Source organism: Heterocephalus glaber, unplaced genomic scaffold (assembly GCF_053883595.1).
Source record: "Heterocephalus glaber isolate CG9 unplaced genomic scaffold, H.glaber_assembly_v1.0 deba00001509, whole genome shotgun sequence".
NCBI lineage: Eukaryota > Metazoa > Chordata > Mammalia > Rodentia > Bathyergidae > Heterocephalus > Heterocephalus glaber.
The window spans coordinates 18,720,405-18,747,826 of NW_028258325.1; the positions used below are offsets into that span (position 1 = coordinate 18,720,405).

General features: G+C 48.1%; 1 protein-coding gene across 1 annotated transcript in view; it reads right to left on the minus strand.

The window, feature by feature from the left end:
- The window catches only part of Ppargc1a (PPARG coactivator 1 alpha), a 638,292-nt gene extending 631,941 nt beyond the window's left edge, over positions 1-6,351 (minus strand). Inside the window, exon 1 of the mRNA XM_013073084.3 lies at positions 5,829-6,351. The gene's annotated coding sequence lies outside the window, so the exon portion shown is untranslated. The remainder of the gene's footprint in view (positions 1-5,828) is intronic.
- Positions 6,352-27,422: the final 21,071 nt, after the last annotated feature.

A 27,422-nucleotide genomic window follows, 5' to 3' on the forward strand; every position in this document is an offset into this window, starting at 1 on the left:
GGCCACACGATGTCCTTACTTTGTGCCTGGAGTAAGCAGAGTGGGGACAGTAAGAGTGAGCTGACCTCAGGCCAACTGGTGGAGGGACACCCAGCACGCCCCTACCTAGGGCCAAGAGCTTAGGGGAGCACTTAACTTTTTGTGCTTTATTTTGTTCATCTGCAAAATGGGAATAACAATACAGGTACCTACCCACCCATGTCGTTTTGAAGATTAAATGATTCATACATGTGTGAAGTGTTGGAAACAGCATTAATAAATGGTAGGTAGTGTCACCACTCTTTAGTTCCCAAGTTTAAAATTAAAAAAATTTGCAGAAAGCAAAGACTAGTTTCAAGCAGATGCCTTAAGGAAGCTAGCCTTATTGAAAGAACAAACCTAAATCATTAGAAGTCTCTTTCAATTCTCTACCTACCCAGAAAAAAAAAATTAGAAAACATCAGATTATGTGAGCTGGATTTACAGGTAGATTTCTAAAATTTATTTAGAGTAAACTTGTAGAAATACATTAGAAAACTATTTTTACAGGCTGGGAGTTAGTGTGTAGCTCAGTAATAGCCTATATCCTTATCATGTGCAAGGCCCTGAGTTCAAACCCCAGCATCAAAACAAAACATATAGATATATGTGTAGTTCATATACACACTTTGGGACAATAAAAATGTTTAAAATGTACAGAATCTCAGTTTATATTTTTTGAATACTGAGATATTACCTAACAATTTTGCAAATGGAAGGCATTCTCAAATCTTGGCTCCTTTATATGGATCCAAACATTGTTATCATTTTAAGAATTTTGAAATATCCAGAAAAGAAAAAATATTGAATTCCTTATGCTCTTAGGCTGGATTAAGAAGTAGGGTTCTTTAGTGAGATACTTCAACTTTTCAGGCCAAAGGGAGACAGGGAGAAGAAAGAAAGAGAGAAAGAAAGAAAGAAAGAAAGAAAGAAAGAAAGAAAGAAAGAAAGAAAGAAAGAAAGAAAGAAAGAAAGAAAGAAAGAAAGAAAGAAAGAAAGGAAGGAAGGAAGGAAGGAAAAGAAAGAAAGAAAAGAAAGAGAGGAAGAAAGAAAGAGCGAGAGAAAGAAAGAAAGAAAAGAAAGGAAGGAAGGAAAGAGAGAAAGGAAGAGAGAGAAAGAAAGAAAGAAGGGAGGGAGGGAGAGAGGAAAAGGAAATCTGAAGAAGCTTACAACTTACCCACATCCATGAGTGATTCTGCACTAAAACTTCTACCTTGCTTAAAAAGACAGTGAGTACAAAGAATTACAGGTACCAGCCAACTAAAGTCCAGAGCCGAATTCAAAGCAGATAGTTCCTATTCTGAGAAGATACAAGGTTGCCATTTTATATTTCAAGTCAGGAAAATGTGATGGAGTGGTGGGGTCAGAAGGGAGAGAAAGAAAAGTTAAAAACCATAATCAAGTCTGGTGGTCACACCTTTTCCCTAAACTCAGGGTAAGCTACCTGGTAACCAAAGGACTGATGATTAAAGTCAGATGTCTGGCTGCGTGGACACCCAAGCAGCCAGCTAATTGGCTCCATTTTTCACTTTCCATTGATTGATTCTGTACCATACAGGCCTGGCTTACTTCGATTTGGGCTTACATAGTGATGACTAATGAGGCGACCCAGGTCCAAAATGCAAACAGGCAAGGCCACTCCACAATCGGCCTCATAATGGACACAGACGGCTTCAACAACTACAGGAGAGATTCCCAGGTTGAAAAAACACAGCATCCAAAGATAAAACTCGGTTTTGGAAGCTTGCACTACTGCCATCCCTAGGCGTGAAACTGTAAATTAAAGAATGGTGTGCTGTGTGCTGCAGAGCCAAATCAAAGACATTTCACACACACATTTTAATTGGGGGTTCCATTCTAATCGAAGAAATAAATTCCACCTAAGCAGATGCTCCCCATGCCCACTCCCACACTCCCTCGCTCTGGTATGTTTTGCACTTTGGCAAGTGGGTGCAAAATATATGCAACATGGTCTGCTCAGATATAGGATGGAATTTCCCAGTTTTAAATGGTAGCAGATGTAGTTTCAGCTCTAATACACATTGGGCTCTTTCCAAAAAAAAATCACCCTCCCCCCAGCTTTAATAATGAAATGTCACAGAATAACTAAAAACCTTCAGTCAACAATGATTCGTGGCTGCCTTTGTGTTTGTTTGTTTTTATTTGCATGTTTTAGTAATGAATAAATGCTCCAGTTGTTTCCAGATTTTCAGGCCTATATATCAAGAGCCTGCATCTTCATTATTTTTTTCACTTGCTTGTTTATAAGGAGAGGTGTCATAATCATGTTTCTTGTGAAAATGAAAGTAATCAAAATGCCTTGTGATTCCAGGAAAAGATCTTCTTAAGGAGGCATGCCTGCCTGCTATTGACGTTGTAAAAAGGCTCCTTTTACATGGTATTAGATGTTGAGAGCACATCCTATTGATCTAGAAATAAAAAGCTTGATTTTTTTTTTTAGTAGAGTCAACCCTTACCTTCATAAGCACTTTATAACACTAGGAACAGGGTTTTATTTTTAATTGAGGTAGAGTAAACAAATTATATTTGAAAAACATTGCTATTTTAGGGAACAGAGCATTTGTAAGCTTTTTGGCAGGAATTCAGGTAAAATCATGAATAAGTCTCACTCTTTCAAATTTGGCCCCGAACCCCCCCCCCCCCAGCAGCTCTGCCTGATTCCAGGATGGGATTTAGCCTATTGCCTTTGTTCTATCCTTTTTCTTCATAGGAACAGTCAAGACAGGTTTTCTCATGCCCAGTCGCTGAAAATGCAACCTGGAGACCAGCAAGGCTCTCATGCACCAACTGCTCATTCTTCATCCCCCAAAATGGTGATGGTGGCTGCTCTGGAATCCGCAAAGCCTGCTGAGACGCCCTGCTCTGGCTGCATTTACCACCAGACAGCGGAACTTCGGTAGCCTTTGACGGCACCTTCCCCTAACGATGTACATGTCTCATTTGTTTCTCTACTTTATCTTAAAGTTCATACCGCACCACTGGTAGAAGAAATCAATACTTCAAACAATCTCCCTTTCCCCCACTATACAATTCCCCTGCACTAAGAGGAGCTCGCTGCCCAATACCAGCCCGAGAGCTAATCATCCTCCACAGAGCAGCGCCAGCTGCTTTAGCAGAAATTCTTTCGATTTTCTTAGCAACATGAGTCTGCCTTTCTCGAAGAAAGATGTTGCCTTTTGGGGAAATGCTTTTCCAAATGAAGTTAAACTAACTTTACCCGAAGAAACCAATAGTTTTTCCTCTACAAAAACACCTACCACCACCCCCCCCACTCCCGTTCTATCTTTCCTTACTCCAAACCTGCCCTCAACCCTCCCTCCCGCCCACCTCCTCCGGTAGCCAAGGAGTTGGCACGTGATTGCCTGTCTTGCAAATTGGGCCGCGGCCCTCGCTTTTAAACGCTTGAAAAGGACTTGTTTCCTAGCTCATTAAAGATGCTGCGAAACCTCCGGTGGCTGTAAAGCGGTATCACTGCGTGCCTGCTTACGCCGCTTCTCCCTTCTCTCTTCCTTGGGTGGAATATAAAGTGGCTGAGTTTCGCGGTCCGGAGGAGGTGCAGGTCGCAGGCACGCGCCTGGGAACTTATCCTAACGCATCGGACTCCGCGACTGGGGGCGCGGCGCTGCCGAGGAATCCCGAAGACCGGCGGGGCTGGCGCCGGCTGTGTGGTTCAAACCTTTCATACCCGCCTCGGTCCTCCAAGGCGAGCTGGGGTTGGTTTCTGAGTCACACACACACACACACACACACACGCTCAAGCGCACGGACGCCCGCTCCCGGAGAGCGGGAATTTGCCAAGCTGGAGGTGTCTTTGGCTGTCTCCAATCCTGAGCAGGAGGAGGAAGGCGCGGGGACCACCCGGGGCCCGCCAGGCGGGGCAGAGTGGCCAGGAGGGCACCTCCAGCGCCCGCCAGGGGCAGCCGGGACGGCCCCGGCCCACTGTGCCCCTGCAGGGTCCCCGACTCCAGCGCCAGCCCACCTTCTGGGCAGCTCCTGCAAGTTTCCACTCGCAGCACGGCCTGCCCTCTTCCGGCTGCCTCACCGCGAACCCCCTCTTCCGGCGCCCGGGCTGCCTCCCACCCCAAAGGGGGCTCTGCGCCCGGCTATCGGCTGGCCGGCGTGATTCCCGGGGGCGCCTCCGATGCCCCCACGCGCGGCAGCGGCCCGGCCGTCTGGCCAGAGCTCGCCGCCGCTTCCCGTGGCTGCTGCCGCGGCGGTGGGAGCCTCTCCAAGGCTCCCCGGCAGCCCTTATGTATTATTCACTCTGGTGGCCTGGGAGCTTTCTGGAGAGCCCACGCCGTAGAGACGAGCCCTTCACCTGGCTACTACTAGTTGGGCGATTTGTTTCTTGGAAACTTGGGGTGATGCGGGGGCGGCGGAGCACATTTTTCGGTTGTTTTGCTTCAGGGCTTTGGCTTTTTTTTTTTCCTTTGCCGCGAGCTAGCAGGAGCGCGCTGCCCCCTGGGCCTGGGAGGGAGCGCGCGAGCGCCGGCGAGCGCGGCGGGCAGCACTGCGAGCGGCCGAGGTTGAGGGGCAGGCTCGGGAGAGCAGCGCCGCCGTGACCAGGAAACCCGGGCCGAACCGAGCTCCGGTCCTGACACCCCCCACCACCCTGCGGGCCTGCGCCCCCCCCCGCGCGCGCTGCACGGGGCCCGGGAATCCCCGGCGCCCGGAGTTGCTGCTGCCGTTCCCCCATTGCTCCTCCACCTGGCCTCTGCCCCCAACTTTCCCCAGCCCTGTGTGTGCGCGCGCGCGCACACGCACACACACACACACACACACACGCACACGCGCGCGCGCGCGCTCCTCCCTTCCCTCGACCCCAGCGCCACTTCCCCATGTAGTTTGGAGATGACAGATGCCTGTAGACTTTCACTAAACAAGCGGTGGGGGCAGCAGACTACAACAGTTATTTAATTAAAAGGCATTTTTCCTCTAATTCTCGCTCTGACTCCCAGAATAGCTTTTTCACTCCCTAGACCCTGAGCACATGCCTCTCTTTCCAGGTTGCCAGTGGCCCGCGGACACCCACCACCTTCCACGCCCCTCCTGCTGGCGTGTACCCCCCCTGCCCCCCCCCCGTCACACCGACACGCACACCTACAGGCCGGCGGCGAGGAGCGTCTGGGGCACGATGCAGCCGGACTGCATTGCACAGTCATCAAAGTTAAGTGTGTGTGTTTGTGGGGTGCTCGTGCACGCCGGGGAGGCGCAGGGTCAGGAGGAGCGGAGCCTCCGCTCGCCACCCCCATCCCCACCTCCGCGGGTCAGGGGACGCCTCTACTTGAGATTGCAGCCATTTTAGGGAAAGAGGTGGCTCCGGGCCCCGGGGAGTGGGCAGGACAGCGGTCGCGGGGGGCTCGCGGCTCCGCAGCCCCTCGGCGAAAGTGGAGGGCCGGCAGGCGCCAGACGCACAGGGGCGCGGCGCCCGCGGCGACTTGGGGAAGGTTGCGCTCGAGTTCCCTGGCTTTGCCTGGAGTTGTTCAGGGTAACGCGCCGGCTCCTGCCTCTTTCTCGGGTTCCCGCTGGGCTGGGGGGGCGGGGGGGTATCGATGGCAGAATGGGCTCGGGAGGGAGGGACGCGACAGACCCTGGAGACTGGAGAGCTGGCGCTGGGGGAAGGGGGGACACCTCCTCTCGCCGGTTGGCGCTGACCCAGACAGTGCGACCCACTTGGCCCCCCATCCTCCCCACCCCCTCCTGAGCCTCTGCCTCCCCGCCGAGTGCCAAGTGAGCCAGCGGCGGGGGGCGCGGGGAGCGACGCCGCCCGGCCCCGAGCCACCCCTTACCTGGTTGGAAGGGGTTTCCCAGGAGGAGCCGTAGTTGTAAAAGAAGGAAGAGAAGAAGGTGTCTTCCGACAGCCCGCAGCCCGCCATGCTCTGGATGCAAATAAAACGAGGAAAGAAAAAAAAAGCACACACACACACAAAAGCAACCCAAAATGTTCAAAATCAAATTAAACCAATAAGCCAAGAATATATTCTCTCGCAAAATAAAGCAAAGGAGGGGGAAGGGAATGGCCAAAGGAACGGAAACTCGGCGGCGCTCCCTCTCCGGGCAGCAGGGATGCTCGGCTGCCTCCGCCGCCGCGGCCGCCTCCTCGAGACGGTACCTAGAGAGGTTCGTCCTGACTTGGGCAGCCGCCGCCGCCGCCGCCGCCTGTGCCGGCTGCGTGTGTGCGCGCGTGTGTGTGCGTGTGCGTGTGTGTGGTGTGTGCGCGCAGAGCGAGCGAGCGAGCGAGAGACCGCAGGGGAGGCGAGAGGCGAGAGAATGAGCCAGCCGGGATGGAGGGCGCAAAGGCAGAGCGGGCGGCGGGCGTGTGCGCGCGGGGGTGCGTGTGTGTGTGCGCGGGTGTGTGTATGTGCGCGCGCGCGCGTGTGGCTGGGTGTGCGTCTGTTTGGGGAGCTCACCGGAGAGCCGGGGCCGTCACGTGGGCTCCCTGACTCCGCCGGCTGCCGGGGACAGCCTGTACTACAGCCCCGGCCACTAAATCAGCCCCCGCGGCCGACGGAGCTCCGCGCCGTCCCCGCCCGGCAGTGCGCGCCGGAGACAGCAGGGGGCGCGGGTGCGGCCTCGGGCAGGTGAGTGGGTGGGTGGAGGGGCGAGAGCCCCAAGCTCGGGTACGGGAAAGAAGGGTGCTTAGGAGACACACAGGACCCCCGCTATGCCCCGCACCCTCTAGGCAAGCCTGCCTCCCACCTTGTTGGAGGATTTTAAAAATTTTAATTCCAAAAAATTGCTTCCCCGAGCAGAGCCCTTTTTCCAGCCACGGGGAGATTCTTTTCGCACAGTTGCTATGCCTCGATTTTCTCTTTCCTGTTCCCCTAGTTCCCTGGGGCGTGCGCGCACACACGCACACACACACATGCAAACACGCGCGCGGCCGCTTCCTCCCATCCCAAATGCAAACCCACTTCCCTTTGGCGGTTGCTGTAGTTCAGCTAAGTCCATGCTACATCAAACTAGGCTAGGCTGACAGGACTAGAAAGTGGATTTAGGGGACAATACTGCCCCAGCAGGAAGAAGGGCTCTAGTTTGGCGTTCTGTTGATTTAACAGTTTAAAAACGAAAAAAGATTTTATAGTTTCTGCACTAAGCTCAGGCCCCTGGGTCACAATTCTTTTAAGGGGGCTCTTAGGTCCGTTACCTGTTATAAAAATGTAAATGGCTATAATCTCCCCCCCCATGGCATTCCAGAACCAAACCTTGCACTCAGTCTTAATAATTGAGTAGCTGAAAGGGGTTTTACCTTGCAAAAAAGCATTCTTTACTTGCTTCCCCTGACTCTTTATATAGATATTTACAGAAAATAAAATTCAAATAAAAACCAGCGTATCTATGTAAGATGCCCCTCCAAGTATTTGAATCCTCAACTGCTCACAGGAAAACTTGAAACAATCTCCATAGACAGTTTTATATTGTTTTCTTTCTGAATCTTTTTTTCAAATGCAGACCATTTTTATTCAAGGCAATTTTGTTTTTCCAAGAGTTCACACTTCCTCTTGCAAATTCCCCACTTGAGGTCGAAATCCTCTGTGAAATAAGCATTTCCACAGCAACCCAGTGACGTCACAAATATGGGCTCATGATTTCAGAAGGGAAATAAAGCAAGAAGAATCCCTCTAGAAAGGACTTTTTTTTTTTTTGGCAATAGCATGGCTCTTAAATTTCTGAGGATACACTCAGAAAACATATTAGATTTCTAGATAAATGCCTGCTTTCTTTTTCTGAGATTGACTTATTTTTCAAAAGTATGTCAAATGACCTTTAAAAAAATTGATCATCATCCTGTTTTTTGGCTTCGGTGAAAAAGAGTATTACAAATCAGTAGACCCTACATCTCACTGGCCACTATAGATTTACAAGGAGGGAAAAGATTTTTTTTCCTAAAAAATTAAGTTGAAGAGAACATTGAGAGATGAAATTCAATGTGCTAACTTCAGACTCTAATAATGCTGACTGACTCGGCTTCAGAAATACAATAGTTTTTAAAAAGCACTGGACCCACAGAAATTCTATTCAGTTATCAAAATTAGTGCTGATCTCACCCATATTGAACAGAGGGGCTTCTCCTCTTTTGTTTCTTCTGTTGTTTCCTGGGTCTCCTTGCTGGAGAAAAAAGAAGAGCATTCTTCATGTTGTCCCACTGCAATTTCCCTGAACTTCTACCCCTATAAACATTAAATGTAAAGGAACTGGAAAGTATAAAATTAAGCCTAAGAGCTGGGGTTTCTCAAGCTTCCTGCCTAAATACAGACCTTTCGATAACATCTGTACAGAGCACTATCGAAATTTACCTTTTGGAAATTGTTTTGCATACACGTTAGCCCAGTTTAACATTTTGTCCCTGCAGCCACTCGTTGCTTCGCCAACTTCAGCTCAGGCTTCCCTTCCATGCCAATGGAAGTCACTTCCATCTCTGCTATTCGCTCGGCTACTGGTTGAATGAATAGATTTATTCATCACAAAAGTCCTGGGAAAATCAGGACTCTCTATCCTCATTCTACAGGGGTGGAAACAGGCTCAGAGATGCTAAGTAACCTGCCCCAGGTCAACCAGCCACAAAGTGGTAGGAATTGAACCCACACCTTGTGACCCCACCTACTTAGTCATCCAGATAGAACTAAGCCTGTCACCTCACTGCTTTGAGAGGACCATTTCACACACCTCCACTCTTACAATGGAAGCAGAGATTGCAACCCTCTTGTTCCAAACTGATGACAAGGGTATGTTTGTCTTGGGTCCTGTTAGGGCCCTATTCTTTTAGTTTCATAGCTGAAGAAATTGAGACTCAATGAAAGACCTCCAAGCTGCTCCTCTTACCTACAGCTAGTAAGTGGCAGTGCTGGGTCTTGAACCAAAAACCTCTGGCTCAACTTTCTCTTTCCCTGAGACTTAGTCTTTCTCCTGGCTAAAACCACAAGGAAATGAGTGTGCATGGATCCACAGAGCAGGCCCAGGGCCCACAGAGGAATCTGGGAGGGAGAGGCAGGAACAGGCAAAGAGAATTTCCATGGGCACCCAGGGGAACATTTGCAAAAGTGAAGTCTGGCCTCTGGCCATGACACTGGGCTCCCCTCAGATCTCCAGTGCTTTTTTTTAAACACAGGAGTCTCAAACAATGCCAGCTGAGGAGGTTTCAGATAAAACATCTCCTCTCCTCTTCCGCTTGCCCCTCCCTGGGGCAGCCCTGCCACCCTGAAAAAATTCCAGCTTCCTGGGCTGTTCGTTCATCTGGCATTAGCACAGTAACATGGAGGTTTGTTTGCTAGTTCCCAACAACATAAAAACAAGCCATCCTCCCCTCTACCCCACTGGGGCCCAGAGCAGATGGAGGCAGCCCCTGGGGAAGCAGAGGGAGCCGAAGGCTCATTGAGAAAAGATTGCTCCAGCCACCTTGCCAGCGCCTTGGTGTGCCTCATGCAGATGTCTGAAGATAGAAACTCAAAACAGAAAGCTTTCAACTTCCAAATCCACCGTGGTTGATTCTCCCAAGACAAACCAAACTTTCTTCCACATGTGTTCCTGTGTCATGTTACCAAGTCACGATTTGTCACACTGAAAATGCGTGATCTGTGAAACCGATATGGTCCCATTAAGGAGGAATCCATCTTTATTCATAAGCACTTTTCTCCCAAGAAATAAGTTTTGCATTAACCTCATACTGGAAATTGGGTAATAGTCCACACAATGCCAGGGTGGTTTCCTTGTTTATAAATGAGGTGCATTAACATGCTCGTACCACTAGGGTGTCATTTAGGGACTGGCTGTTCTGCTCTGTGGACGCAGAGGCCAAATTCTTGTAGATGCAGATAAAAAATGATCAGTTTTGGCTAAAACTGCAGATGGGAAGCAGATGTAACATACAAAGGAAATAGATTTCATTCAGTCTCTTTCCTTTATTAGAATAACGTCCGCTAATTTGTCTTATTTTTTATAAACCCTCTGAATAAAAACACATGTCTTAACTCCAGGCAAAGTGAAAACCAATATTATCATTCTTGCCTTCAAGAAGTTTATAGTCTCAACAAATGTTGTTTGGTTGGGTTTATTTATTTATTTACTTATTTTTAGTTTCCAATTTTTGTTTGTAATGATTTAAATATTTACATCCTCTCATCAAAATTATAATTACCCCAGGGAAAGATTAAAATTAAGAAGCAGTGAGACACGGAAAAGTTAAGCAGGCAGAGGGGATGGTGAAGCAAAAAAGGAAGATGTCTCCCAAGAGGGGCAGGAAGATAAGGACAGAGAGGGACATGGCGGCAGTTAGAGCAGAAAAGCTCTAAGGCACAGGTGTGCTCAAAATAGCCTTGCTAGTAAGGGTAGCAAACATTTCCTGAATGGTTACGATGGGTGCCAGGGGTTGAATGGGGTTTGTCCCATCAGAATCCTGTCGCAGTTTAACCCCCACTCTGAGGCATTAAAAGGGTGGGAACTCAATCTGACTATGGGGTAAGAGGTGGGGCTTATGGAGGTGACCAGGAGTAGACGAACATGATGGTTGGAAATGGGGGTCTCTGTAAGAACAGGGAGACAGACCAGAAGAAGCATACACACCTGTCACACCACGTGATCTTCTGTATGAGCAGAGGACTTGGCAAGCGAGAAGCCTGTCATTACCAGATTTGGCCTGTCAGCCTTGGATCGCCAGAACCGTGAGCCAGAACCAGCCTCGTTCCATGAAGCCCTCCCAGTCCGAAGTGGGGTGTCTCAATAGGAAAGTGGACTAATTCATGTCCAGCCACAATGTTACCACATAGAATCTTTCCTTGGGCCTCCTGGAGGTAAGGGTTGAAGTGCAAGCACAGTGGACCCTTGTCTCAGGAGCTCAGTCTGTTCCCAAGGGCTGGTTGTAACTCAGGTTGGTCAACTGAAGGCTCAAGCTCCTCTACACAGCCTTCAAAGTCTCTCTCCTGTGTATAGGCAGATCTCAGTGTCCTCAGAGAGACAGTGGCCCAGGACTTCTCAATTAACCCCACACAGGAAAAGATGCTGTGATGTTCCTTCCAGAACTCTGTAAGTTTAAATCTGTATCTGAGAACATGTGGAAGCACAAGTGGCCAGCATTCAGGTCATAACTCAAGACTATTCGTAAGTTAAAACTAAAATTCCTGTCATAACCCAAGTTGTTCGTATGTCGGTTTGGTCGTAACTTGAGGGCCCTCTGTGTTTTATTTGGAGGTGATCCGAGGAAACACAGAGGGAGAAGTAGAAGTGAGAAAAGGAAGCTGTAAAGAATGCAACTGTGAACCAGGTGGGGTGGTGCATGCCCATAATCCCCACAATCTGGGAGGCTGAGGCAAGAAGGTCATAAGTTTGAACCCAGCCTGAGCAACTTAGCAGTTTAACAAGACTCTATCTCAAAATGAGATTTAACCCTACTTGGACCCTCTGAGAGCCAGCATGGACTGCACACCTCAGAAGCCACAGATGCAAGGCCTGAGAAGCCTGGGTACCGATCTCCCAAATCAATGGTGGAAGGCTGCCAGGAGCTGTTGCTAGGTCCCCAACATGGCAGGCCTGTGGCCAGCGGGACAAAGTGAGGCCTGGCAGCCAGAGAAAGTCTTCAGGCAAAGTGATACAGCTGCTGAGGCCAGGATCTGGGGCCATGGACTGGAGATAGGAAGGACTGCAGATATGGGTAGGACAGCAGAGCATCGGGACCCCATGGAAGAGGAAGGAGGAGCATCTGCTGTTCTTACCCAGCCACCTTTGGTTCCCTCTTCCTGGAAGCCTCCTGAGCTTCCTTTGAGAAATACATCTCACATCTCCTTGATGCGGCTCAACTCCTTTGCTCCAGGACTGTGCAGGTGCCCTGAGCTGACTGAATTTTCACTGGAACCAGAGGGACAGAGCTGTGCTAATTCTTCTTTTGCTCTCTAGAGCAAAGTTGTGAAAATAAGAACCTCGAGCTCTCCCAAGCCAATGAATCCAAGTGGTTGAGAATGAAGCCAACCCCAAGGAAAGAGCCTGAGAAGAAGCATCAGAAATGCCTGCCACAGCTTACAAGCAGCTGGATCCAACCCAACCTGAAGCTAGACGTCTCCCTGTACTTTCCAGGTACATGAGCCAATAAATCCCTCCCTCATTGTACGCCAGTTGGAGCCTGATTCATAGAAATTGAGTTACTTGGCCAGGATCACACATCTAATGAGTGTGGAATAATATTAGATCCACATAGCCTCACATCCATATGTACCAGGGTCCACGTTCTCACCCCCCACGCTCTGCGGTGGTGATTAGCCTCTAGGGCGAGACAAAGCTCAAAGTCACATCACACTTCTCATGGCCTCCACGAAGCTCTTTCCTTCCAGCAACAGCTGCCAATTTGTTTAAGAGGATAATGGACCAGGGCATACCTCAGCTTTATTGGAATTGTTTGTGCCATCCACTCATTAAAAGTGCGGCTATATCTTGATCCCTTGACGAAAAGCTGGAATGGAGGTAATAGAAAACAATTTAAAATGGGGAATTAAGACTTTCGACTCTTTTGTCCTTTTGCTGATGAGCCGGGAAATATTTATGGACAGCCTCGGTGTTTGTCAGGGCTTTTGGTTGCAAGTGAGAAAAACCCAACTCTGTTGTCTAAAGCAGTAACGATGAAATTTTATTGACTCAGCTAACTGAAAAGCCCAAGAATAGGACTATTTTTGACAAGGCTGATGCAAATCTCAAGCCAGGTCAACAACGCAATTTCGTGGCTTTGCTTCCCTTGCCTTTGGGTTGATCTCATTCTCAGTTGCACATAGAACCTCCAGCAGTATCTGATCTCCCCCCACCTCTCTCTCTCATGCAAAAGTTACAGCCATTCCCTGGTTGGGGCCATGTGGTCATCACTCATCTCCCTAGGAACCATGAGAACCAGGAGGAGGCAATGCTCTGATTGGCCAGGTTCGAGTCACATACCCATCCCTGGTTTAGAGGTACAGTCAATACCATCAAAGCAAACGAACTAAGACTAGAGAGTGTGTGGATCCCCAGGGAAAAACTGGGGCACAATGTATTCATCTAGTTACAGAGGAGGGATGATCAGATGGCAGCAAGCTAAATGACAGTTGTCCACCTCACACCTGCTCAGTGCTCCTCACTGTGGATGCCATTCCAGAGGGCACATGGCTTCTTTCCTTCTCTCAGGAGCTCGTGGTATGTTCTGAGAATAGCGTCACTACGTTAATGACAAAGAGCGTGTCCAATAATAAACGAAGTTAATGAATGTATATATTCTAATTTGCAGGCAACAAAATTCACTTCAGGCGTTTGAAGCAGAAAATGTTGGATAAGTCATATAATTCCTGGGAGGACCAGAGAATTGGATTTGGATGCTACACATAGGGACAAAACCGCCTGAAAGAAAAGCATGTGTGATGCTAGGGATTGGACACCAGAAACTCTGCCACTCTCTGCCCTTGAAGAAAGGAAGCTTTGCTGCTTTGCTTGCCAGAGCACTGGCTGTCCCAAGCTTAGTAGCCAGGAAATATTTCTCACTTGTGCCTGTGAGTCTGGAGAAAGTGAGTTGGCTCGAAGGCATCTCAGTCACATGACTTCTCCTGGAAAGAAGTTTGGGAAATGTAGTTTTTAGCTCTCTGGCCTCTAAGTACCAAAGGATCGAGTTGGGGAGTGTTGCAATGAATACCAAGTGAGTTCATCTGCAGTGTCTACCTGCAGGAGTTCATTGGAGAAGAAACAAAGGCTGGACTCAAGATCTGATCATCTGTCACACTGGCGGTGTGACTTAACTCTGACATTTGCGAAATGAGACGCTGTAGTTGCCGGGGGGGGGGGGGGTGTCAGACATCCACAGAAGCCACACCTGGACCATATTTGGAAGTCCTGGGGGTGGGCATTTGAAGACAGACGATGATTAAGCTGCTATTGTCCACAGAAGGGCAAACAAGAGGAAGCCTGGGCCATGATGCAGGAACAGTCTTGACACCTCCCTTCCCCTCAGTGTCTACACCCAAGGTCTCTCCTTAAATACTTCACCCAACCAGCCCGGAAAAACCACTGCCATAAGCCTGCCATAGCTTAGGAATGGCTGGATCTACCCTAACCTGAAGCTAGACCAGCCCCCCTTCCCCTTTGCCATGACTTTACATGGACTCCTAATAGGCTTTTCTGCATCCATGCTTACCTTCTACCATGCATTCTTCATGCTGCAAACAGAATGGTCTTTTCAAACCGTAAATCTACTCATGACTTCCCTTCAATGGCCTCTAAGTAGCAAAGGTTATGTAGGAGAGTGTTGCTCCTTGGATCAAAACCCAAATCCTTCTAATGATCCCTACCAAATCCTCCACGCTAGCTGCTGCCACCTACTTCAGATTTGGTATGATGTCCCATAATCCTATGGGGCCTCCTAAGCAGTCCCAAGGCCCCTCATAATCGGATTCCTACTGCACAGCTCTCTGGATCCCTCTCAAGGGACTTTCTTCTCTGAGCCTGTTGGAGGTCTCCCCACCCACAGAGGCCTCCTTCCAGCCAACACTGAAATCCTCAGGGACACCAGGTTCTTCCACACCAGCATGGCCTTGCCCGTCCTGTTCCCTCTGCTTGGAGCACCTTCCCCATGCTCCCTGCCTGGAAGACACCTTCTGAAGATCTAGCTGGGAAGTCACCTTTTTGGGGACAGTCCTCTGTCATGGTCCCAGAGGAAATTCTTGTCTCTGTTTATGTTATTTCCTGTGAGCTGATTTAATGTCCCTTGGTTTCCCACACCTAGCTCAGGAGCTGCTCAATAGAAGTTGACTAAAAAAGACTGAATAAACTTTAAAAAGAAGAAGAAGAAAGAAAAAAGCAACCCCCCTGCACAGAGCACAGCAATAAAGAAAATGTGTTCTACTACCACCTTGAGACCTCAATTAATGTGTTTTTCTCCTCATGAGTCCTTGCTTCAAACAAATAGAATCTGACAGGCCGAATTAAATCATTTATCTTTCTAGTTCTCTGCCTTGGCTCGAACACTAGTGAGAAAGCCCTGATAGTTCATAAGAAAGTGGCAAAACCAAGAGCTGAGGTCCAGTACCTCGACTTTATCTGGTCGGGCAGCCCAGATACATATACTGAAGAAAATGTTAATTTCCTATGCTTCTTCAGCCCTAGCAGAATTAAACATGAAATCACCATATCTGATCATTTTGTTTTCTCACATATACCCTAAGGAGCCCCTGTGTGTGTGTGTTTGTGTGTGTGCGCAGATACCAACTGTGTTATTCAACTCATACCTAACTACAGCTGTGAATTTCAGAGTGCAAATAGCCTTAGCGACAAACAATACAGCCCCAAATGCAGAAAACTTCTGCTGAATGTTCTCTTCCAGTTCCTTCTTATACATTTTAATGCCTTTTGATCCAGGGTGACCTGCAGGCTTCCAACCCTGGGCCGGCAAGGAAGCAGAGCCCATTTCCACTCGGCCCTGTATAACTAAATAGCTAGATGAAGTTTTCTGCACCTCTGCTGTCTGAGCCACACAAGGCCAGTTTCATTCTGTCTGTCATTGCCTATAAACACCTATGGCCCAGAGAATCTACCTCTGCAGCTCCGTCTCTAGACCCTTAAACAGGGCACCCTGAATTGCATTTGAGACTACCACAGAGGCCTCTGGCTACGAAGCCCACAGTACTTATTTTTCTAAAATAACAAAAACATCCTATTTACAGCCCACCATTTGGAGAGGGATAATGTGGATCTCGACACTCTGTAGATAATCCCCACATCAGGTCCATGGGTTTAAAAATCTTTTCCTTTAAACCTTGTCTCAGAGCTGCACTCAGAGAGTGGTAGGAGTGTCCCCGATGCCCTCTTCCGCTGAGAGGTAGAGTGTGAGACTCTGGGCCAGGGCAGCAGGGCCAGGAGAGAAAAGGGAAGCAGAGAAGCCTCCCCATGAGGCGGGGACGTGGCACAGCCTGGGAGACTCCCTGTGGCCAGTGGTTGGGCACGTGAACCGCCCCCAGGGTCTGCACAATGCAGTGCTGGCTTGGCGGGGTTGGGCTGGGATTCCACGTTTACTAGCAAGCTCCGGGGTGACCTGCTGAGGCCTGGGGCCACGAATTGAGGAGGAGACGGTAGACCTGGGACTACCATGCAGCCAGGCCAGGCTGCCCCCTTGGGAGCTGGGCACTGTGGCCAGCAACTTGCCTCTGTGGGTGTGGATTGTTTATCTGTGCAATAACTGTGGCACCTGTCACACACGTCCTCCTGGAGGACGACCTGAGTGGCTTAGAGGGACATCCGGCACAAAGTGGTGAGTGAGGGCTGCTTGCTACTCTCTGGCTCTGGACACCTCTCGTTCCAAAGTGTGTCGGTGGTCACAGAATGCCACCAGGGTCTCCTCCCCACTCTCCAGGCCCCAGCCCCAGGGAGGTAGGCCTTGCCTGCTTTGATATTTTATTATTTTTAACATTTAGACTTTTTTGGGTTTTATTTTCTCGTTACACAACGTAATTCATGTTTGAGAAAAGAAAGAAAGGGAGGCAGACAGGAATGGAGGTAAAGATAGAGAGAAGGAAGAAATGAAAAACAAAATAAAGTTAGAAAAACACCTCTGCCGGAGATCCTGTGCGATTTTGGTCAGATACACATGTACTCTAAAATGACACAGTACTGTACATACCATTTTGTAATCCTCTGTGTTCACTGGATACATCGCAATAACGACAGACATAATAGTAATAACAACGGTAGTCTTTAACAGTCAGCGATTGACTCATTAATTTTCCCGACACTTTGATATAAACACTTATCATCCTCATTTTATAAATGAAGAACCTGAAGCCCAGAATCCGGTACCTGGGGCATTCAGGCTGGAAGCCAGGCAGCCCAGGGCCACAGCTCCTGCCTTTAATTTTCATGTTCTGCATTCTCTGTGGATTCATCCAGACAGGCTGCTTTACATCTGCTTTTTCCCATGTACCACACATCACCGCGTCTGTCCCTAGTATGCTGTATTTTTGCAGAGCAGTTTTGGTGGCTGCATAGTATTGATTGTCTCCTGGTATTTCCATTTTACAGATGAGAAAGGTGAGATTTCGATGCTCAATATGAGCAGAGTAAGTGAAATAACCAGAATCTGCTATAGACCGTGACACACTGGGCATTTGCAGAACTCTGGGGAGGGGAATCCCAACAAAGTTCTCCCTGGCCAGGGGTTGAGACATGCAATAAATAAGCAAGCTTATCTGCAAACAAGACCACCTGAGACATCAGTGTGTGTATGAAAAATGATTTCCCCTGCGCCGTGAGGAATGGAGTGGCAGTGTTAATCTCAGAAGGCTAAGGAAGTAAATTTGAAATGATGGGCGAGTGACAAGAAGGAGGTAATTGCGCAGTGATCTGGAGTCAAATTTGATTTAAATCTCTCAACACAAAACAAAAGCTTAAAGGTAACCCTAGGGAGTGGTGATCAGAACCATGTTTTAACTTAAAAAACGTTCATAAAGAATATGTGAAAGCGCAAGGGCCCGAGTTCGATCCCCGGTACCAAAAAAATATACAAAAAAATATATGTGAGAAGCTAGGCATGGTCGGCCACGTCTACCATCCTAGCACTAGGGAGGCTGAAGCAGGAGGATTACCGTGAGTCTGAGGCCAGCCTGGGCTACATAGCGAGACCCTGTCTCAAAATAAATAAAGTAAAATAACACATGAGAAAGAATGGCAGACTGGAGATAGCCAGGCCCCACGGCCAGAGTCTGGCAGGTCGGAACCTGGCTCTGGCTTCCGGATGGCCTTTGACAGTCTGGCTCACCTCGTCTGTGAAATGGGCTTGTGGCACGCACCTCCCGTGTAAAATGGGCTGCTGTGAACAGGAAATGGAATCATCACAGATCTTTCACTACCCCGGACATTGCATGGCTGGGATGCAGCATGAGTTTGTCCCCAAGGGTTGACACTTTGGCAGCTTGGTCTTCAGCATGGCAGCGTGAGAGATGGCGGGACATTTAGGGGACAGGACTGATGTAGCTCTCATGGGACCTCTGTTAGCTCTCACAATGGCGTTGCTGTAAGAGAGCAAACCTGACCTCTGAATTATTCTCATTTCCAGCCAGGTGATTGCTCTCTTCGGCATGCGTTTCCGCCACTGTGATGCTGTCTACCGTGAAGTCTCATCAGGGCAGAGCAGAAGCCAGCACCGGGCCTCTGACCCCCAGAACCTTGAGCAAACAAACCCTTCTCTCCAGCAGCTGCACCAGCCAGGCCCAGGGAGGGCCACTGCGGGGCCGCAGGACACTCCGGAGAGGGCTTTGGTGGGCCGAGACCTCCCTTCCGGGGCAGGGCGCCTCCCACCAGGCTGTGGTCTCCAGGGCACAGAATGAGGACAGAGACCTTGCATCTCTCAAACGTCCCGGTGTTTTGAACCTGCTCCTTCATTTCCCCAGGGACCTTGCATCCTGCCCTGGCCTAATGATTTCCTGTGCAGGTTCTACCAGACAGCTTTCCTGCTTCGGCAGAGGAAGGGCGAATCCAGCCAGACAGGCTCCGTTCCTTTCGCTCTACCTTCTCGGACCAGACTGATTCAGCCTTGTTTTGTTTTCCCTCTTGAATTTAAGAGCCTTGCAGACGCAAAGAACCTTTTAGCTTTTAACATATTTAATAATTTATTATTTATCTGATATTTTTGTAAATGTATTCCTCAGATCATGCCTTTGCAGCCCCAGTTTGCAATTTACACCTACCTGACATAGTTTATATTACAAGCCCTTAGTGCTCCAAAGGCAGGGTCTCCTCTGTTAACACTTTTTATAGTCCTAATGAATGAACTTCCATGCTCCATTTACTCGAGGGGACGTTCCTCTCCCCCTTTCACATCTTCCTGCTCTCAGGCATACAAATCATATGTGTCACTTAAAAATGTTGATTTTTCCCTAGGTTGGTTCTTTTTTTAAAACATGTTTGCCCTTCAGTCTGCTATTAACCAGTTTCTTCCTACTTTGAAAAACTTGCTCTTTTAAATTTTATCATTCACTATTTCCTCCGGGATTTTACCCTTTATTAAGAAGTCAAAACCAATTTTGGAGCAATCATAGATACCAAATAGTCTCATGAGTCTTTTGTATCCTCCACAGCTCTGGCACGGGAGTGGGCACACAGCAGAGGCATCAGAAATAGCTGTTGGTTAATCCAGGTGGCCAACAAGCGGCTTTTGGAGAGAGAGGCGGGTTAGTGCACCAGGGAAGCCCATGGTTATGCTATCAGGCTGTGCAGGTCTGAATGCTGGCTTTATGCCCACGGTGGCCATGTGACCTTAAGTAAGTTACTCAAATATTCGGTGCTTCAGTTTCCACTATAAAATGAAAATGAGAATCATTTCCACCATCTCTCAGGGCTTGGGGTGAGGATTCACTTCGTTAAGCACTAAGGTCTTGTTCCTGGCTGTCCCCACAAGCACTCAGCCCATCTGTCAGTGCCAGCATCATCACGTGCCTGGAAGAGCAAGCTCTTTGGAGACACCAACTTTTGAGTCACAACTGCTTGCCGTTTGCAAAGTGTTTAGATGTTAGAGATGACCTTGAATCACAGACAAAAGGAGGCGGTTTGTACTTCTCCTGTCCCCTCAAAATTAAGAAACGCACGTGACGAAGGCAGTACGAACCTGTTCCTGGTTGTCCACATACACGTTCTGGTATGTGGAGGTGGCCTATTCACTGGTCCTAACGTCACTGTGTCACTTCTGAGTGACCTCAAGGCCAGTACCTGTCAAATGGGGATGGAAGCCATCAGCCCTGTTCTCAAACCTCTCACTTTCATTTAAATAATTTCTTGCCTGTTTTTAATCTAAGGCGATTGCCCACACAGTAGTTCTTCATAGTTAATAACAAGCCAGTTGGGGACAGCCCTCTTTGAGGACGCAGGGCTGAGGTGGCAGAGTTAGAAATGCCCACTAGGGGGCGAGTGCGTTCACGCATTGTTCCCCGTGGTGGCTCAGTCCCAGAACTAGGAAGGCAAAGCTAACAGATTGTGGTCACCTTCCAGCCTCAGCTCTGTGCACACTACCACCTATAATCCTTCCACTGCCCCGGCTCGGGTGTGTGTTTTCTCCGTATTAGACCTAAGAAGTCTGAGGCTGAAGGGGATTGGTTAACTTACCCAGAATTCCAGCGCTAAGGGAACAAATTGACGCAGCCAGGTTTAGTTTACTCTGCCAGGCTGCCAGGAAAGAGCAACACTTTCTGGGTGCTAGGAAAGGGCAGCCCTCATCTTGGCCTGCAGGAATGTAGACAGACCTGAAATGCGGACGATGGGCTAATGGTGGGTCTCATGCAGTCTTCCCCCAAAAGGGGCATGGATGTGGTTTGGGTTTCCCAGTGTGTCCCATGGAACAGAGGCCCTGGCGTGTGCTCTCTCTGCACAAAGCCTGAGGTCACACACTTCTGTGAGATGTGGCATTCACTATTCTCTCTGGAACACAACGTGCATATTAGTTTGTTAAAGGTCCCAAGAAAGTCCTGCAAGAAAGAAACCGTTTGCTTGGTGTAACCAGATAGCATTCCCCAGGCCTACAAACATCATGGTTGCGACAGACATGAAGTCTATTATGTGTGCTTTGAGAAATGCTCGCTTGGGGAGATAAGGCACATACTGAAAGTAAAGAATAGGACTCCACATTTGAATAATGTATTGAAATAGCTGTCTCCAGGATAGAGGGCAGTGTACCCAAGCAAAGTACTTAGGGAAAGCCCGAGTTATGAAACATAAATGGACCCAGAACCATACAGAAACCTAAAGTATTTATGGTATGAAGAACCCTTTCAAAATTCAGGACTCCTAAAAGGAGTCAAAGGCAAAATATCATTGCAACCAAGATGTTTCACACCGTGGGGTAGAAAATCTGTATTTTATGAGTTTTTGATCTTGAAAGTATGCTCAAAGCCAGATCTCAGCATGGAATGTGAGTTTATTCATGAACTGCTGTGTTCCCTCTCTCTCACACACACACACACACACACACATACGGACACACACACACACACGATCAGAAAAGGCTTCTCTAAGGCTGTCCAGCATGGCTCAGAAAGTGCAGTTTCCCAAGTGAGAGGGTAAGACCCAGAATTGGCTTCCACAGCTGCATTCTCCAGTCTGCATCCTGTCCTCTCAGTTCAGAGAGAGGCCAGCGGAGACACGAGCCAGCTGTTGTTCCACAGCTGGAGTAGCTGCAAGGACTAACCTTGAGTATTTCCTCTGTCAGCACAGGACCTGGAGCCTTGCGCTGACCTCAGGCCTCAGAAGGACACACGGTGAAAATGCATGCAGCAATTCCTCATGCGCTAGAGAGGACTGCAAATCCCTAAGGCCCCTGCTTTCTATAGGTGGGGTCCAATTCGCCATCCGCTGGAATCTGACCTCCAGCAGACAGCCAGTATCAGGCTGCCAGGCACGTCTGGAGCATGTGGAAGTGACCTGTCAGCCCCTGATAAGCCAGCTCAGCCACACCCTCCCTGAATGACTTGACCCCACAGTCATGAAATATAGCAAAATGAGTGTTTTAAGCCACTGAATTTGAGGTCACATTAAACAGCAAGATCTAACTGAAACACAATTTTCTTGAGTTACTACCATGTGACAGGCACCAAAGCAAGTGCTTTGTATGTGGTCTCCATAATCTTCAAAGTCTTTAATTGTTCAAGTGCAGAAATTAAGACTTGGGCAAATTAAGAAACTCATCCAAAGCCACACGGAAACACTGTTTTGTCTGCCTCCATCATCTTTAGTGTTGAGGAAACTGTTTAGGAAAGAAAATGTATGAAACATCCTGAAGATAAAATATGTAGTAGAAAAATAGAAGGAATGGTGAGTTTGGGCTCAAAAGAATACACCCAAGATTTTGACATAAAATAAAATAAAAATTGTGGACAGCTGAGAACTTCCATGAAAATATGCTCTCCCTCTGGCTCCAGTTATATATCACTGCTATGGGACTGAACAGGGAGAAGAAGAGAGGAAATGTTTTCTCAACATCGAGTTCTCTTTCCTTTAGATCAGCAAGCCTGGCATGCCAGCTGGGCCTGTGACATTTGTCTTTGCTAAGAGCACTCGTGGCTGTAGCACCTACTATGTGCCAGGCATTGCTTCTGGTGATTCACCTGTCAGGCAACTGCAGGCGCAATGCCTCACATTTGTAAGGGCTTTCACATTTACAAAGCACATTTACCCACATGCCCTCGTTTCATTGTGAGAGCAGATGCTTTTCCTGGGGAGCAAACAGAACCAAATTAATCAACAAATGATTAATATTTATCAGGCACCACCTATGTGCTTAAGAAATATGATTCTTCCTTCTTCCTCCTCCCCACTGGCTTGTTTATCCTCTTTGCTTTCTTCCATAAAAGTTTGTGTTGTAATGGTTCTTACCTGTTCCCTTCACGAGGCTCTAAGCTTCTCTTGCATATGGAAAGCCTATGAGCTGGGCTTGGAGCAAAAGAGGCAAGCGCTGATGGTGAAGTGGATGAGCAGATGGGCAAGTGGGTGGGTGGATGGTTGACTAGGCGGGTGAATGGGTAAAGGGATGGATGAGTGTGTAGGTGGGCAGATCAATGGATGGATGAGTGGGTGGATCAATGGATGGATGGATGGATGGATGGGTGAAGGACTGTATACATGGTTAAGCTGTTGTCATGGTTTGGATTTGAAATTTTCCTCAAAAGTCCCAAGTGTTCAGAGCTGTGGGCTTTGGGGAAGTGACTGGATCGTGAAGATGCTAACTTCATCAATTGGATTAGCTGAATGAGTTATTATGAGCTGGGGCCTAACTGGATGAAGCAGTCACTGTGGGCATGACACTGGAGACTATAGCTGGTCCTTGACCCTTTTTTCCCTGGCTCTTTCGTTCTCATCCTTTCTGCTTCCTGGTTGCCATAAGGTGAGGAGCTTTCTTCTACCATGTCCTTCTGCCATGACATTTCTGCCTTGGAGTGGCCAATTGTGAACTAAAACCTCTGAAACAGTGAGCCATGATACCTCTTTCCTTCTTTAAGTTGTTTTTTCTTGGGTATTTAGTCACAATGACAGAAAGCTGACTGATGCAATAGTTTAAAAAGGTTAAATCCTCAAATCACCTAGTGATTGCTACATTCTTGACTCTGTATATGGTCCAGGTATATAAACTTTCAGGGTGGGAATTGTATTACTTCCATAAAGTTAACGGGCATTAAAGGAGATGATCCATAATAAAGGGTCTCTCACAGTGGCTGACACACTCTTAACTCTCAAAAGAAGCAGGTATGGAGAGGAAGAGGAGATGGAAGGTGAAGAGTGAAGAACCAGAAAATGAGGATAAAGGAGAGCGGAAGGAAAATTATCAAAACAGGTGAAGAAGGAAAAAGAAGCATTTAAAATATTCTGTCCTCACAGTGCCCAAAACCTATTTAAGGAAAAATCAAACACAGACAACAAAGTCTACCAGGCCTTTTAACATCAAGTGTCAAGTGCTGGCACAAACACTATCCCGCAGGGAAATAAGGGGAGGTTTCAAGATGGAGGCAGATGGGCAAGATTTGACCTTTTGGGGCAGGGTGGAGGCTGGTGGGGAGGGCAGCAGGGAAGGAAGGAGGCCAGAAATAGATAAACATTTAAGGACGTTAAGTGAGAAGGTACTTTCGGGGAATGGAGCTTTAGTCCACAGTGCCTCCCTACACATTCTGAAAATCAAGAGAAGACAGGAAAGGAAGGATGGGCCATGCAGGCCTAAATGCACACTGGGGAAACCAAAGTCCTCCCGATGGACACATGGGTTAATTTGGAAAAGAAATCATGAGGGGTTAAAGTGGTATGGGAGGCGTCATGCAGTGGTCATGGCAGGTTTTTGCTAGCTGTGTGAGGAAGAGTTAGGTCTCATCCCATGATAACAGCTACTGTCGAAGTGCCCAGTCATTTGCTAAGGCATTATGTGCACCACCTCGTGCAGCCCTCACCCCAGACTCCCCTGGGATGTGCTCTTATCCCCATTCGGCAGATGCGAAAGCAGACACTAGGCATTGAGGAAGTGACCCAGGATCACACAGCTCCTGGGAGAGGGAGGCTGGGATTTGAGCCTTGATTTGTGCAGTTCTTGAACAGGAGACTCACACTGCACCTGAGCCATTTTCTGTGCTGTTTGTAAGGAACCAAGGGTAGAAGCTACAGGGACACAGACCTGGGCTCTGCAGAAACTTGTCTCAGAATTAGGGCTGAGCCAGATTGTCTCCCCGGCCCTGGAGGAACAGAAGCAGAGATGACAGGTGGGGAGAGGCGTCTGGTAAAAGCACACTGGACATCTGTCCTGTTTGTGTGCTGCCCGGGCCCTGTGGAACACTTTGCCTACACCAATCAACATACTTTCTACATTATGTGACTCTTCCCCAAGTCAGATCCTGAAAACTTGCCTTCCCAGCTTCCCTTGCGGCTGGATGTGACCCAGGCTCCACCCAGCAGGGCATCCATTTTGCTAATAAGGTTGGTGTCTGAGGATGGTGTTGGCCACAAAGCTGACTTTCTGACAGAGTTGGCATCAGTGCTGGGGACACCAGTGTCTCTGGTGAAATCAAGGTCTTGACAGAGAAGCGAACTTGCTGTTCAGTGGCAATTTCCTCCTCAGACCAAACCCATGTTTTCAGATGTAGTTCTGGAAATTGAGACTCATTCATTCTCCAGGACCCTCAACAAGTCCATAAGCTCTCCACATGCTCTCAAGAAATTCTTCTTTGGCCTAATGTACTGGAGTCCACTTCTGTTGGTGACTGTGATAGTTAACTGATTGTGTCAACCTGAGTAAGAAACACCTGACGAAATTGGATCAGCATAGTTCTGGATATGGCTAAAGGGATCTACTGCAGACAAAAGACCCACCCTGGGTGTGAGGGACAGCAACCAATAGGCTTGCCGCCTGAATGGCACAAAGGGAAATGGAGAAGGAAGGCTGCTCCTGTTTCTTCAGGGGAGCTCCAGCCATCACCATCACCTTGGACATCATCTCTTGGCTTCCAGCACAGATCCTTCAGCCTTCCACAGCAGGCCCTTTGACCCCCCTGATACGGACTCACACAAGACACTACAGGGAACTCCAGGCCTTCGACTTTTGACTGGATCCTTCAGATTTTCAGCACCCAGACAGCCTTTTTGCACTGTTCCAAACCTGACTCTGTGGGCGGCCTTTGTAAGCCTAACTTGTAAATCCTTATAGATTTATATACCTTGCATTAAGTCTTTTTCTCTAGAAAGCACTGTCTGATACACTGACCAAAAAGGGGCCTCAAAGGAACTCCTATACTCTATATGAAGCTGGCCATGGACACCTCTTATCCCTGTCCACTGCTGACTCCTGAGTCTACGGAGTTTTTGCCAATCAGCTGGAGAGGTGGTGTCAACATGACTTTCATACACTGGTGAAAAGGCGCAGAAGCTTGAAGGTAGCCCTGCACTGATCAGGATTCTATGGAGAATCAAAACCAACGGGTAGGAGGAAGAGAGAGGGCTGAGGCAGACAGAGATAGAAAGAGGTTGATTTTTAAGGATTTGGCTCACGTGACTCTGAAGGCTTGTCTGAACCTGTAGGGTAGACCAGTAGGCCAGAGACCCAGGGAGAAGTTGCCATTTCAGTCCTGAGGTGGTTGGCTTTCTTCTGTGGAAATCAGTCTTTTTCTTAGACCCTTAAACTGATTGGATGAGGCTTACTGATTGGATGAGACCCACTTTATGGGGGCCATGTCCTTTACTCAGTCCATGGCATTAAATCTCATCTAGAACATACCTTCACAGAAACATCTAGAATACTGTTTGCTTGCACATCTGGGTAGTGGCATAGCCAAGTTCATACATAAAATTAACCATCAGAAGACTCATACATACCAAGCAATGTAATTATCATTGGAGAAAGAGCAACCAGTGCCAAGGCAAAAACCTCCAGGAAACCATGATGAAACACACACTGCCTACAGATCTCACTGTGCTGCTCAGATGGGAAAGAGCCATCAGGATGCTTGAGTGTTTTTAAGAAAATTATGCACAAGGGCAAAAAAAAAAAATTACAAGTAGAAGTAACCTTTCTACTGTTTAATACATATTTTAAGGGGTTTTGATCAATTTGGTATTGTTTACTTTTAAGAACTATGAAAGATACTGAGAAGACCCGGAGACAAAGAATGAAGAGCAATCAAAGGGCTGAACGGTAAGGCCACCCCTCACCATCATCCTGACATAGTCTCTGACATGCACATCGAGGGCCTGCTAGGGGCCAGATGCTGTGTTAAGCACCGAGACACATGGGAGATGACAGAAGAGTCTGTAAAACCAGAGTCTCAACATGCAGTTTGTTGTGGAATTAGTTCTGAGTGGGTCAGGTCCAGCATTTCTAAATAAATAGAATAGAAACGATGAATAGTCACACACCACACAAACTAAATGTGTGTAGTCTTCCTTGTCCCTTTCGGTTTGCTCTACATACTTGAGTATGAGTGTGTACACTGGGCTGCCATGAAACATGTATGTCTTATTGTGAGCCACTGCCATACAGGTTTGGAAGCTACTTGAGTACACCAGAAACCTATCATTTATTGACCAAATCATGTTGCTGATAAGTAGGTGTGACAGAGCTATGAGTCAAACAGTGTGGGGTCACGGGAGAGGAGTTTCCCCTCCCCAGGGTGGATGGGAGAGCAGGGAAGCCAGCTAGAGCTTCCCTCTCTGAGATGTGTCCTCTAGCACCAGTAAGGGCTGGTGGAGTGACGAGGCAAGGAGGGGCAGTTTTAAAGAGCACCTTCAGGGGCCGGGGATTTGGCTCAGTGGTTTCGCTGCCTGCTGCGCAAGCGCAAGGACCCGAGTTTGATCCCCAGTACCAAAAAAATAAAAAAGGTAATCTAAAGAGCACTTTCTCAACAGAGGGCACAGCCAGAACACAACACTGTCATCAAGACCCAACTGTTTTGGGTATTATTGGTTTTCTGGTTTGTTTTTAATATCTCTGAGGAAAAGTCAAGAAAACGGTGGTTAGCCTAGACTTGAAATATGTGGACCACTCTACCATGAGGGGAGGCAGCAGGGAAGAAAATAACAAAATGGAGGTGGGGGTGGGAGGTAGACCAGAGTGGCATCCATTATCCATTTTGTGACTAAGGTTGGTGCAGTGGGTGGTATCCCGCCAATCTTACACTCTTCAAGAAGTATCACACGATGTACAATGGCCACAGGTACAGCCCTCAGTTTGGCCAGTCAGTGTTGCTGTCCCTGTGAGCTTAGCCATGTGCTCTAGTTCCCAAGTGCAAGGTGACCGCAGGCCAGTGGCCAGTCAGTCTAAAACCTGGTCTTACTCCTCAGGTGAATCCATTGTTCGCCAGACCCCACATTGAAGGTTACATTGGGGAAGTGGAAGAATCCTGTTGTGATGTACTCAGAAAAACTACTATGTCTTTTGTTAA